A 12,865-nucleotide genomic window follows, 5' to 3' on the forward strand; every position below is an offset into this window, starting at 1 on the left:
TCCTTTTATATAGGTGCACATCCAGGCTCAAGAGGTGAAATAAATCACCTAAACTCACATTGCTCAGAATGAACCAGGAGTCGGATTAAAGGCAGGACTTTTGATTCTAAATCCCATACCTCATAATTCCTTCTGACTTAACGTCCCTAAACTCAAAAGACAATGATATTAGAATAAGGGAGTTGACTTAAAATCAACTCTGGTCTCAAAGCACATTGTGGAAGCTGCTTCGTAACAGTCTCACATCCCACATGTCCAACTCACTCCATCTCTCCTCTCCTATTCTCTTCTCTCCTCCCCCCCTCCCTCCCTGTCCATCCCCTGCTTCTCTTACACACACCAGTAGCCCACAGAAGGGAACAATTTTTATCACACCACGACAGTTATTTAGATTCCTAAGATGCGGAAGTTTCCTTGTGGAAGCAACATTGAAATACATTCATTTAAAGTGTTATCACAAAATTCACAGTGGTGTTTTAAAAATAGTATTGGTCACCAGAAGGTACACTTGAGAAACTGACTTTATATCATTTTCTAAGGACGAATGGAGCTAGGGGCAATGTTCCTGACATTGGTCCCCATTTGTCAACCGAGCTACAAAGGTTGTGGGGGTGAGGCTTGAGCCTGGGGTCTCTGTGACAGAGGCTTGAGCCTGGGGTCTCTGTGACAGCCTGGAGGACAGAAGCATTCTTGGGTTTCTCCTTTCACCAAAAGACACTCTCCCGAGCTTGAGTCAAACGTCTCTGACTGTATCCGCCTCTCCCTGAAAAGTTTAGTGCCGTTATTTGAAAGGAAATGCTTAGTATTATTATTATTCTCAGATTGGTCCCCAAGGAAGAGAAAGAAATGTTCCCGAGCCAAATGTGTATCCAGTCGAGAAGAGAAAACTCAAGCCGCATAGGGGAGAAATCTGGTTCTTGCCAAGGGGACAGGCTGCTGCTACCAAAAAATAAGACGTTGCAATGCTTACATCACAGATTGAAGTAGAATCCTTTCCTTCAACTTCCCAAACTCTCCTCTTAGTCACTGTTAGTCTAATGTTAGCTAATCTATCTAGTTTAGCAGTCTGCATTTTGTACCTTCGGCAGTAAATTGGTGTTCAGGTGACCCTCAAAAACTCGCTAACCCTCAGCAACCGTGATGCCTGGAGAAGAGGTGGTGACACAGGGAAAGGGTGATCTCTAGTCTTACGTGACCAAAATATCGTGTGAAAGACCATCCAACACAGGCCCAGGTGGTTTCCTGTGTGAGACCCAGAAATTCATTCTAGGTGGGGAAACAGAATACATCAGAAAATCCAAAGAGCCAGCGCTCTCTGCTCCCAAAGAACTGACAAGCCAGTTGGGAAGGCAAGATCTACACAGAGAAAAAGCAAATAGCAAGAGAAGGGTCGAATGAGCAGAAAACCAACCAGAAAACGAGAAAACCAAGTGAAAAATGACACAGCGCAACTGCCATAGTCACACGAAAGACCATAACGTCCCACAAAAAAGTTTATGGCAAATATTAGCGGTTTTAACAGTAGTCGTATAGTTCACTCGCGTTGAAAAGGAGCGGAGGTTTTTCTAAAGGCTGAGGCTCAATCCACCAGACTAAGCCTGCTGCTTGAGATCCTGGGGACACCGTATTGCTTTACCACCGCTACTAGCCCCGGAAATTGTTCGATTCGTGACGTGATCCTCCTGCATCCCAAGCCGGTGTTCTAATAAGACAAAAGGATTTTTTGGGGTTTTTTTTTCATTTTAGCACATTGTTCTTTTTTATGTGACATTTTTAAAAAGCAGCAAAAAATGTGTTCGGTGTCTTGTTTTAGGGACGGAAGGTGAAAATAGGCAGTTTCTACCTGTTGGTTCCTTTGCAGCCTGCCGTGTGGTTCCTGGAGGTCGGCAGGGGCGGGTGGGGGGCGGTCTGTAGGCCCTGCTCCAGGCTGTTGAGAAGAGAGGAAGTCATATGGCCTCCTTATAGCCAAGCCGGTCTCAGCTCCCAGCCACTCCCCGGGCTATGGCTCCGGCCTCGAAGACTGCAGCTTCCAGCCCTACTCCCCGCTCCCAGACCCTTCCCTGTGTCTCCTGTAGTTTCGAGGAGAAGAAAGTGCTTACTTTTAAGACGAAGACCCTGAGCCCTGATTCAAGCAGAAATTTGGGCCAAACAGGGCCTATCCTGAGAGAAATACGTGAGTTTTAGTAACTAAAAGGCATGTGCTGTTGGTTGTGAATGATAACATAAGAAGGGTGTTTTCAAAGAACTTTAAGACCTTCTGCTGTTGGAAGACCGTCGACCTTGGCTATTTATTAGATCCGATCGCAAGTAGAAACTACTCTCCAAAAAAAAAAAATGCAGCTGTCTCTCATCGTCCAAAACCATGGAAACCAGCTCTCTCTGCAAACAATGAGCCTGTTTCCAGCCAAGGCAGCTAGAGATTCTCATTTCTCATGATTTTCTTCCAAATCCCAAGCAGCAAATGCCTTTAAAATGCACAAAAGAGCAAGGAGCCTACTGAATTGGCAATTACTCCTGTTCCTTTAGTAAAGGAAGGGAAGGCATAAAAGATCTGTGTTTTGCTACTTCGGGGTTTCCAAAGACGAGATGGAAACTTAGGACAAGTTAACCCTCGTGTGGAGAACTGCTTGGAGCTGCCGAGGGAGAGTGTGTTTGCATTTTCATGACCAAGGTATATTTTCTTTTTTTGGCAAAGGCCTTGTCCCAGAGGGAAAACGACACGGACTAGCTTCCAGGATGAACCCCATAGAAACCACACTGCTTTCAACATGGTTACAGTCAGCACATAGTTTCTCAGTTATAAACCACCCTCCCCCTCATTCTCCAACCCCAGATAGTCCACGGTCTGCTTTCCAAACACACTCTTGCAACAAACAGCGATAGCCCGTGTGAGCTGGAATTTTAAATATGCGTCAGATTGCAGGTCACGTTTTCAGAGGCATCCTTTCAAGGCCTGACCTGCTCACCTAGTGGCTAACTCAAGCAAAGCCATGAGGCAACTGAGGCCTGATGCTAGTGGAGGCTGTCCACCTTGGCTCAGCCTTTCCACCAGGCCACTTCCCCGTGTCTGCAGGCCCATGGCAGCGTCCTTGTGACAAAGACCCTCTGTTCACACCAACCTGCTAACTGATGTGCACATTCACACCAGTGCAGAGGTTACAGCCCAGGATGGCTTTGTATCTCCTCTTGAGAGCTTTTCCACTGCCCTGGAGTGGGTCAGGTTACCCACCCCCATGTTCCCGAAAGATCTTGCACTTCTGCTGCTCTAGCATCCGTCTTCCACTCCCCATCCGCCACGGGACTGGGAACTCCCTCCCATCTGTTGCTGGGACATTAGCCCTCAGTTCAGTGCCCTGCACACACACAGCAGAAACTCAGTAAACATTCCCTGAATGTTGTTGGAAGGATGATGTCCACAGGGACCCATGCTCACTATTCATTCATTAGAGATGAATCCCTACTGGTAGAATTCCAGCGAGACAAGTACTCAGTAAGAGAGACATTTAGAACAGAGGCAACTAGTGAAAACCCATCAAATAAGGCCGCTCCCACTTACCAGTTCTGTAACATTCACAGGGTGCCGGAGTCTTTTGAGAATGAGATTAAATCTATGGTATATCCTCTACCCAGAAAAAAAATGTGCGCACACACACACACACACACACAGATATACATACAATCTTGCCTGCAATTTCAAGAAACTAGAGAATCCATTGAAAAATATGCCTGGAACCCCAGGCTAAGAACATCGGCCCCATCTTAGTTGGATACTTTTCTCCATGTCTCCGTTAGATTTCTATCTGCCTGAGGGCAGGAAGGAAATCTCGGTCGGCCTTGTGTCCACCAGTAGCTCGCTGTGCAGAGTAGGGGCTCGATAAACGGTCTGTGAAAAAGCGCACGGTACTGAAAAAGGGTGAAGAGCTGTCTCTCAAGACTCAGTAAGCACTCTCACCCTAAGCAATCCACCATTGGCTCCCGTGCTTCCTCTCCACCTGTCCACGCGCACCCCAAAGAAACAGGAACATCTCTATGACTTGCAGAGCGAGAGACCCAGGCACCTGCCCCAGACTAGTATGGCCTCAATGCACCGTCCTCGGTGGTGAGGGTGAAGCTTGCGGGACCTCCCCAGAGGATACTTTGAAAACTCACGGGGGCACTTTTTGGTTCTCACGATAATTAGGGATCACCACCACTTTTTTGCAACGCACAGGCAAATTTCACACAGCACAGAATCGTCCAGATGGAGCTGTCCCACCTCACCTCCGAATGTGCCATCGGATATTCACATAAGTGAAAATATGCCTATTAGCCTGTGATCCTAGATCCTAACTCTCTGTGCCACACCATCACAAAGTAATTTTGTGTGGTGTTAATGTAAGCTGAATTTTTCGAGAACGCAGCTATCACTTAAATCCATGTGAGATTGCCCACTGTTTTGGTTTGGAACCTTACCAAGAGCTGTTCGCCTTTTGAAAAATCACAATGCCAATGTCTATGCCGCGGATGGGATTTGCATCACCGGTGTGCCCGCAGCAGACTGCCGTGAGAGCTAGAATATTCATGGCGATTCGACTCAGACTTGTAAGCTCTGACCTCCTCCTCACATCTTCTAATGTAGCTCTGCCCAAACATTTACCACTTAAATGCACATTCTTCTTTAAAATTATTTTTAATATTTCTCCTTTATATTACATTATTAGATATTATATTATAGTCAGGGTATATTATATAATTATTTTATTTTATTTTATTTTATTTTATTGTCAGAGTATCCTACTGATCTTTTTAAAATTATGGGTAGAAGCAAGTTTTATTCCCCAGATATTTAGTTTCAAGAGAGTGAAAGGAATATGGCAAAATGTTTGGTACAGAGAGAGATAAGTCTGATGTTGAACTGCAGTAATGTCATTTAAATGGTGAGTCATTAAGGATGCCCTTAACTGCAAGGAACAGCGTGCTAAATGTGGCTTAGACTAAAGCATCAAGACCACTTCTTCACATGACAAGAAGCCCAGAGGTGGGTAGTTCCAACACTGCTTCAGCAGCTTCATGAGGTGGAAAACAACCAGGGAGATCTCCATCTTTCTTTCTGTCTGCTGTCTTCAGTGTGTTGACATTTGTCCTCAGGTTTGTCCATCCATGGCTGCATGAAGACTGCAGCCATGCAGTTTGTTAAAGTTTTTTATTTATTTTTAAGACAGAGAGAGACAGAGCATGAGTGGGGATGGGGCAGAAAGAGAGGGAGACACAGAATCTGAAGCAGGCTCCAGGCTCTGAGCTGTCAGCACAGAGCCCAATGCGGGGCTTGAACTCATGAACTGTGAGATCATGACCTGAGCCGAAGTCAGATGCTCAACCAACTGAGCCACCCAAGCGCCCCTGCAGCCACTCAGTTGGTAACCAAAAGACAGAGGTGCTGATTTGCCTTCACATGGCTCTTTTATCAAAGAGAAAGAATTTTTCAAGAAGCTCCAAGGAAGACTTCCTTTCTGGTTTTAATTCGCCAAGATTTCATTGGATGCCCATGGCTGCAATGGCAGCTGAGAAAGCCAGCCTTTTCATTATTTTTTTAAGTTTATTTATTTTTGAGAGAGAGAGTGGGGCAGGGGAGGGGGTGGGAAGGGGCAGAGAGAGGGAGAGACAGAATCCCAAGCAGGCTCCGCACCATCAGCACAGAGCCCAACGTAAAGCTCAAACTCATGAACTGTGAGATCATGACCTGAGCCGAGATCAAGAATCAGACCTCAACCGACTGAGCCACCCAGGTACCCCATCCAGCCTTTTCCTTATTAAGTAAAGGTGGGATCTGCTGGGAAGGGTATGAGGGGGAGGGTGGCTATAGGCTGCAATCAGAACTGTTTGCTACTCACTGTAGAAGGATTATTCACAAACAACAAACAAACAAACAAAACCGAGAGTAAATGGTAGTTCAGCACGATGTTCTGTATGTTTATACTTCAGTTAAATATGACAAGATTGTACATTTAGACTCTGTTTAACGCTGTTGATTCCCTATGCCCCCTTTTTTCCTACTTGCCATAATTTGATCCCAACGCAATGTGGTATGTTCTGTGTTCAAAAGAAGAATTGAACTCTTGCAGCCTACCCCAGGGCTTTGGTGTGGGTATCAAATGAGAACATGTGCAATGATATAAAACCCCTTACACATATAAGATATTCTTAGTTGATAACATCAGTCCCAAAGAATAATCAAGCAGCATAACTGTAAGTTTATTTTAAACTTGGTTCCACACCCTAATTAGGATTTAAAATGGAAAAACAATCTGTGCGAGATTGAAATTTTACAGCGTAACTTTCAAATTTAAAATAGAGACCCACTAGGCTCTTGAGCCTGTGGCCCTTTGGAAAAATACAGAATTAGACAATCATTATAGATGAAAGATACAGTAAACAAAAAAGAGAACAGTCTGTCCTGCTTTTTTCTTGTTTCTGAGAGAGAGAGAGAGAGAGAGAGAATCTTCAGCAGGCTCCACACTCTGCGGAACCGGATGTGGGGCTCGATCTCACAATCATGAGGTTATGACCTGAGCCAAAATCAAGAGAGAGACGCTTAACCAACCGAGCTACCCAGGCACCCCCAATCTGTACTGTTTTAATCCTCATCAACCATGTTCTTTTCGAGACCTAGACCACAGCAAGTAGAGCCAAGAGCAAGAAGGCACAATGTTCTTATCTCTGCTGCTGTGTGGTAAGCCTCTAAACACTGTTTAGGTGCTGTGCAACAGAGCCAGAGCTGAAGTGGGTGACCATGTGTCTGGGCTTGCCCAAGAAGGTCCCGGTTTACTCCTCTTACTCCTACCCTAATTGTTAGCAGCTCTCTTCTTTTCATCCTCGGAAGTGCCCTAGGTTGGGTGATACATTATAAGTGGTCACCCCACTAACTGATCTAAAATATCTAGATTATAAACAGCAACTCATGCCCAATCCCCCAGCTTTAAGGCTGAAGAAGCCAAAAGAAGGAGAAAGTTGTAGGGTTGGGGAGTTGGAAGAGAAAAAGTTTAGCAGGATAAAAAAAAAAAAAAAAAGAGTAGACAAACTGAAAAATAAACAATCAAGTGCCACGTTAGGAAGAACAGAAACCCAGAACGCTGTTCCTCCAGGTATTCTCCTCTGCTGGGAGGGCTGGTGGGGAAGGAAAATTTCACAACGGCCCAATGAATGGATGGCTTGTTTCCCTCCAAAAAGGCTTACAGCTGGACACCAGTAGTCCGAATACCAGCTCTGTTTCACAGGCAGGTTCCTCCGGCCGCCAAGTGTTACAAGCCCTTCACAGAGCAGTGGATTTTAAAGGTGAATTGAAACTATTTTAAGATCCCTCTAGGGCAGCAGATGGACAGAATGACGGATTGTTACTACGGTGGAGTTATTTTCATTCCTGGCCCAACTGTGCACACAGTACTGTAGGCTCGTGACTGGCCAGGCTTGCTCTCTGGGCAAGCAAGATGCATTCTGTGAAACAGGCAAAGAAGGGAGGCTGGGAACCAGATTACAGGTTCTTCTAAATGAAATTTAAAAATACTGACTAGGCCATAATAAGACTAGGCAAGCCCATGTGGAAATTTACTTTGACATTATCTTTGAGATCCAACTGGGAGAAAAAGGAGTGATATGTACGTGAAATTATCCTTTCGGGAGTTCCTGTCAATAAGTCAAAAACTGAGATTTCGTTGGATCGGACCAACGCCACCAAATTCTTTTGCCAAAATAACAATGAATTTTAGTATAGCTCAGTGGTTAAGAGTTCCAGTTCTGGATCAGAGAGCCTTGACTCAAATCCCAGCCTCACTGGTTACCAGTAGCTTTAGGCAAGTTTCGTGACCTTTTTGTATCTCAGTTTCCTCATCTGTAAAATAGGGATAATTATCTTACCTACCTCCCAAGTTTGTTGAGAAGAGTTAATGAGTGAAATGTAGTGCTCATGGATGTCAGTCGTGGCTGTCACCATCATTAAATGGGTGGCCACAGGATTCCAGTGTAACCTCTTACGGGTACAGCTTGCTAGGCTCTAAGTGGCGAGCGAGGGTCAGTGTTTTGTTTTGTTTTGTTTTTTTTGTTTTGTCTTGTTTTGTTTTTTTCCAGAGACTAGCCAGCCCTATTTTGATAAGGGTCCCAGTTTCCCTCCCTTGAGTAGGCTAGTGGGGAGAAAATTTGGGGAAGAACAGAGATACTATAAAATACAGTAAACAGGGTTGTATAACTCTGGGGGCTTCCATGCTGTCCTAGTTACAAAACACCGAGAAATGAAAGCGGTAAGACGTTGACAGCAATTAGGGAGAATCCCCCCAAAGCTGGGAAGTAAGCACTGAAATGTTCTCAGACTACAAATGGCATCTAAGTATGAATATGCACAAAGCACTTTACTAGGACCCTTCTGGACTACAAAGATGTATATAATGCCCAAGGAGTTCATTCATTCACTCATTCATTCTTCAAATCTGTGAGCATGTGTTACGGGCCAAGAACTGTTCTAGGGGCTAGGGAGAAAACAATGAATACAACAGGGCCCTAAGCTTAGGAGACTCTGAAAATGGGAGGGGCTCTGACCAATAATAATCATCAGATGTGACCTAGATATACAATAGTCCAGGGAACTTAGGGAGCACAGACAAAGGTGCCAAACTCTGTCATTTGATGTGTGACAAGTCAATCTCAGGTTCTGGCACTGCCAGAGACTACATACGGAAGAGTTTCAAAGTGGGTAATTCCTGATTTGGTTCAGGTTGAAAAGAGCAGGCAAAGCTCCAAGTCAATTCAACATCGGCAGCAAGAGGAGAGAAGGGCATTGGGTGAGGCAGGGAATAAATAAACCCCCTTTGCTGACAATCTGGTGAAGTCAGGAGACTGATGCCTTTTGACAGATGGGGAACCTAAAACTGAGTGTTTAAGTAGCTTAGTCAAGGTCGCTAGCCGTGTAGCGGTGGAGTTGGGTTAAGCAGGTGGGTGTGGCTCCAAGCCTTGGGTTTTCCACTGCCCAACTGGGGCTCGATTCCAGAGAGACTAATGGAGCCCAGACAGGACATTGTGGAAGAAAAACCAAGAGCATGTTGTTACATTCAGAGTGATAGTAATATGTTTGAAACTAGACTGTAGTAGGAAACTGGCAAAGCCAGGTCCCTAGGTGTGCTCAAGCCCGGATGACAATTTCAAGCCAATTAAATTCGTCAGCGATGTCCGTATCAGCCCAAAGACAAAGTGCTCATTCACTCAGAGGGCTGGAACTGCCCAGTCAATCAGATTGCTTGTGACCTCACTCTCCCTGAGACTCCCAGACACCTCATCTACCCAGGGACTTATGCAAATGAGCTCTGGACATTCATAAAATCTGTCTCCTTTAATCAGGAGTTTTAATGTTCGTTATTGGCACCATTGCTAGTGCTGGTGGGGAGGCTCAGGGCTGAGATCTCCGACAATTTTTGCTGCCGTGCTGTTGTCAGAACCACATTCTTGGCAGAAAGACCAGGAAGTGCCAAGGAGGCACGAACAATACCTGTGTTTGAAAAAGCAGAGCTTATCCAGAGATCTCCAACAGACTTCTCCTTATGTTTCACCGCTTAGAGCTGAGTTGCGAGGGTACTTTAGCAGGAAGGGAAGCCGGAAAATGGAGTTTTCTAACCTTGCGCATTGCTGCCTCACGCGAATTCAGTAAGGGCGAGCTTCACGGAAAAGGGCATCAAGCCAGGAGAGCTATAAAAAACCTGCCAACAAGGTCACAAATTTGTGCCATGCCACGAGAGAACAAGCTTTCTCATGGAATGCTGGAGCTTCTCTTCCGCTCCCCAGGAACGTCCCAGCGGCGGCACGTGCCAGGCGCTATGTGGGGCTCTGGGCGGCAGCAGGGCACAGCTCACTGAGTGGCCTCGAGGAGCTCGCGGGTCAGCGAGGAGACACGCGCTGCACAAGCAATCACAGGATGCCCGGGTTCTGATGCACAGGGTGACGGTTTGGGATCCATGGCAGTGTCCAATCGCTCATAAAGATTTAACCTGAAATTTTAAGAAATCAACAAAGGGCCGGAGATCATGTTTTAGTAGATTGCAAAATGTTGGTTTTGCCCTTGTTCATCACCTTATCATGAAATAGCACGCAGACCATTAATGGAAAACTTGAGTATTGAAAGTGCGTATTTCTAAAAATATTTGTAAAGTCTCAGAATTCACTAATGATGTCTGATCACATGGCCGGTCATCCTGTAACCCCTGACTGTGCTGTGCTCCAAGGTCTCCATCCATGGGACGTTCGCATAGACGATTCGGTACGCTTCCAAACACAGCACTATCATCCCGGTGACACCTTTCAAGGAGGTGAGCTGTGTGGTCGATGTCATAATCCCTTTGCAACTCAAAACTTTTACTGACTCCAGGCAGCATTGTTTCTCACTTCTGCTTAAGCTGAGAGCCCTCGTACAACGGGCAGTGGCATTCTCCGGTTTTACGTCCACGCAAAACTGCAAAGGCTCTCAAAAAAACATATGTTCCTAGAGTGTAGGCTCAGACTCCTGACCAGGCCAGCGACATTGTCAAGAGAGTCCCTGGAAGTGGATCTAGGCTGGGAGGTGGCCCTGCTGTGCTGACAAGTGTCTCTCTCTCTCTCTCCAAGGCTGTTTAGCCAACCTCAGCAGGCAGCCAGTAAGAGACCACTAACCCCTTCCTAGGCACTTTAAATCATATGGCGTTTAAATGTGTGTGCGCGTGTGTGCGCGCGGGTGGCTGTGCGTGCGCGCACCCATGCACCTGTGCACACACATGCATGCCACGTGTGTCCGTTTGAAATTTTTATTTTAAAATATTTTATTCTGGGGGTGCCTGTGTGGCTCAGTCGGTTAAGCATCCAACTTCAGCTCAGGTCAAGATCTCACGGTTTGTGGGTTTGAGCCCTGCCTTGGGCTCTGTGCTGACAGCCCGGAGCCTGGAGCCTGCCTCGGATTCTGTGTCTCCCTCTCTCTCTGCCCCTCCTCCACTCGGCGTGCTCTCTCTCTCTCTCTCTCTAAAAAATAAACATTAAATAAATAAATAAATAGTGTTTCATTCTGAAAAGGAAGCGTATGTATCATATGTTCATAGTGCTAAGCAGTGTTATAGGAACCCTGAGGAGGTGCATTGAGTTTGAGGGGTCAAACAAGACCGCTTCACGGCATGCGGCATCTAAGCTGACACTTGATGGACCATGAACTCCCTTACTTGGAGCCCCGCCCCTTCCCATTTCTGCAACCCCATCCTGGACCCTGCACAGCAGAGCCTCCTTGATGGAGATGAGCTGTGGGGGACAGAGGCAGGCATGGCCTCTCTACAGCAAAACTCTCGGATGAGATTCATCCCACTTTGCGTTGATTGCTTCGGCCTAAAGACCAGAGAGTGACCTTTCCGAGCCATCCCCAGGGCTGAGGTTTCCTGTGTGGACCAAGGGTTGTGACACTCCCCAGCTCTCCACCTAAAAGGGGAGGATTTTTTCCCTTCCGCACAAGAATGGCCTCAACTCATTATCAAGATTTCCATGACAGCTTTTAAATGTCAGTTTTGTGAGTTTTAATACAAAACATTTGAAAGCAGTTTTCTTTTTGGCTTATCTACCATAGTTTGAAAATAGAGTTTGGTATTTTTATTGTTTTTGACAGCCCTCGCTGAGCATTTCTGTTCCTATTAGCCGAAGTATTTCCAAGGGCTTTAATACAGGCTCGAGCTATGTTCTTGGTTCCAGCCCTGTAACCACACCTACACCAGACCAAGGCCCTTGACACGGCCTTGCACCAGCCCGGGGACAGGAGAGGAAGGCTAAGAAGTGAGGCCAGAGTGGAGGGCAGGTAAGCATCAGCAGTACAGAAGGCAAGGCTGAGATCACCCCCAGGGGCACAGTGGGGTCCCCCAGATGTTCAGAGCTGCAAACAGTTGAAAAGTTCTTCAAGATCTCCTAATTCTTCACTGCACATCCTTGCTAACGGACTCCCTTGCTACCCATCTTACCCCAGCCTCTCCCCCTCTGCAACAGGCAGCCGCAGTCCTGGGACCTGTGTCCAACTGGGAGGTAACGAGGAGATAGGATTATGTCCATCATCAGAGAACCTTGGGTCCTCAGTCTTCGTTCTTACTGGTTTGTCACTGGTTGGTTGTTTACTACTTTAGAAGTTGTCACTTTAATGTTTAGCCTAAAGCGTTGGAATGTAGTATCCAAGTGTTATGCTACCCCAGTGATCATTTTCAAGGGGCCAGAAGGCTTTTCAAGTGAAAATGTTGATCCTATCAGGAAGTAAATGGCTCACGTAGACGAGAGGGTATTTAAGGCTGCGCTGGGCCTCTAGATTATTGCTAGATTACTACTCTAAATTATTACTAGATTATTACCCACTATGCGGGGTGGGGCCATTCAGTTTTGGTGACAGGCTCCTGACTGTGACCGGCCACTGTGTTCCATCCAGCTGGCCCAGTGAATGCTAACTCCAGTGGCTTTAGGCTATTAGTGGGCCAATCTGGAGGTTCCCCTGAAAGTTGTTCCCCTCGCCGATGCTGCCAGATGTGGGCCACGGGCCAGTTCGGAGGGGACTTCAAGTTTGGGGGCCTTAAGGAGAGCCCTATTACCCTCCATTCGTTCTCTGTCTCTCCTCTTCAGTCCCCAGGTTCTGCCGAGGACACAGAGAAACTGTGACTTGGGAATGTGACCCTACTGACAGCTTCCTGTGTGCCAGGCTCTGTGATGGGTCCTTCAGGCACTGTTTTTCTTCCAAGCCTCATAACAAACCTAGGAAATGGATCTTCCTATAATTTTCATTTGGTAGATGAGGCAACAGGTTCAGAGAAGGTAACAACTTATATGAATAGTAAGAGCCAGTCTGTTTCCAAAACCACTTTCCAGT

The sequence above is a fragment of the Lynx canadensis genome, chromosome B2, assembly GCF_007474595.2.
Source record: "Lynx canadensis isolate LIC74 chromosome B2, mLynCan4.pri.v2, whole genome shotgun sequence".
NCBI lineage: Eukaryota > Metazoa > Chordata > Mammalia > Carnivora > Felidae > Lynx > Lynx canadensis.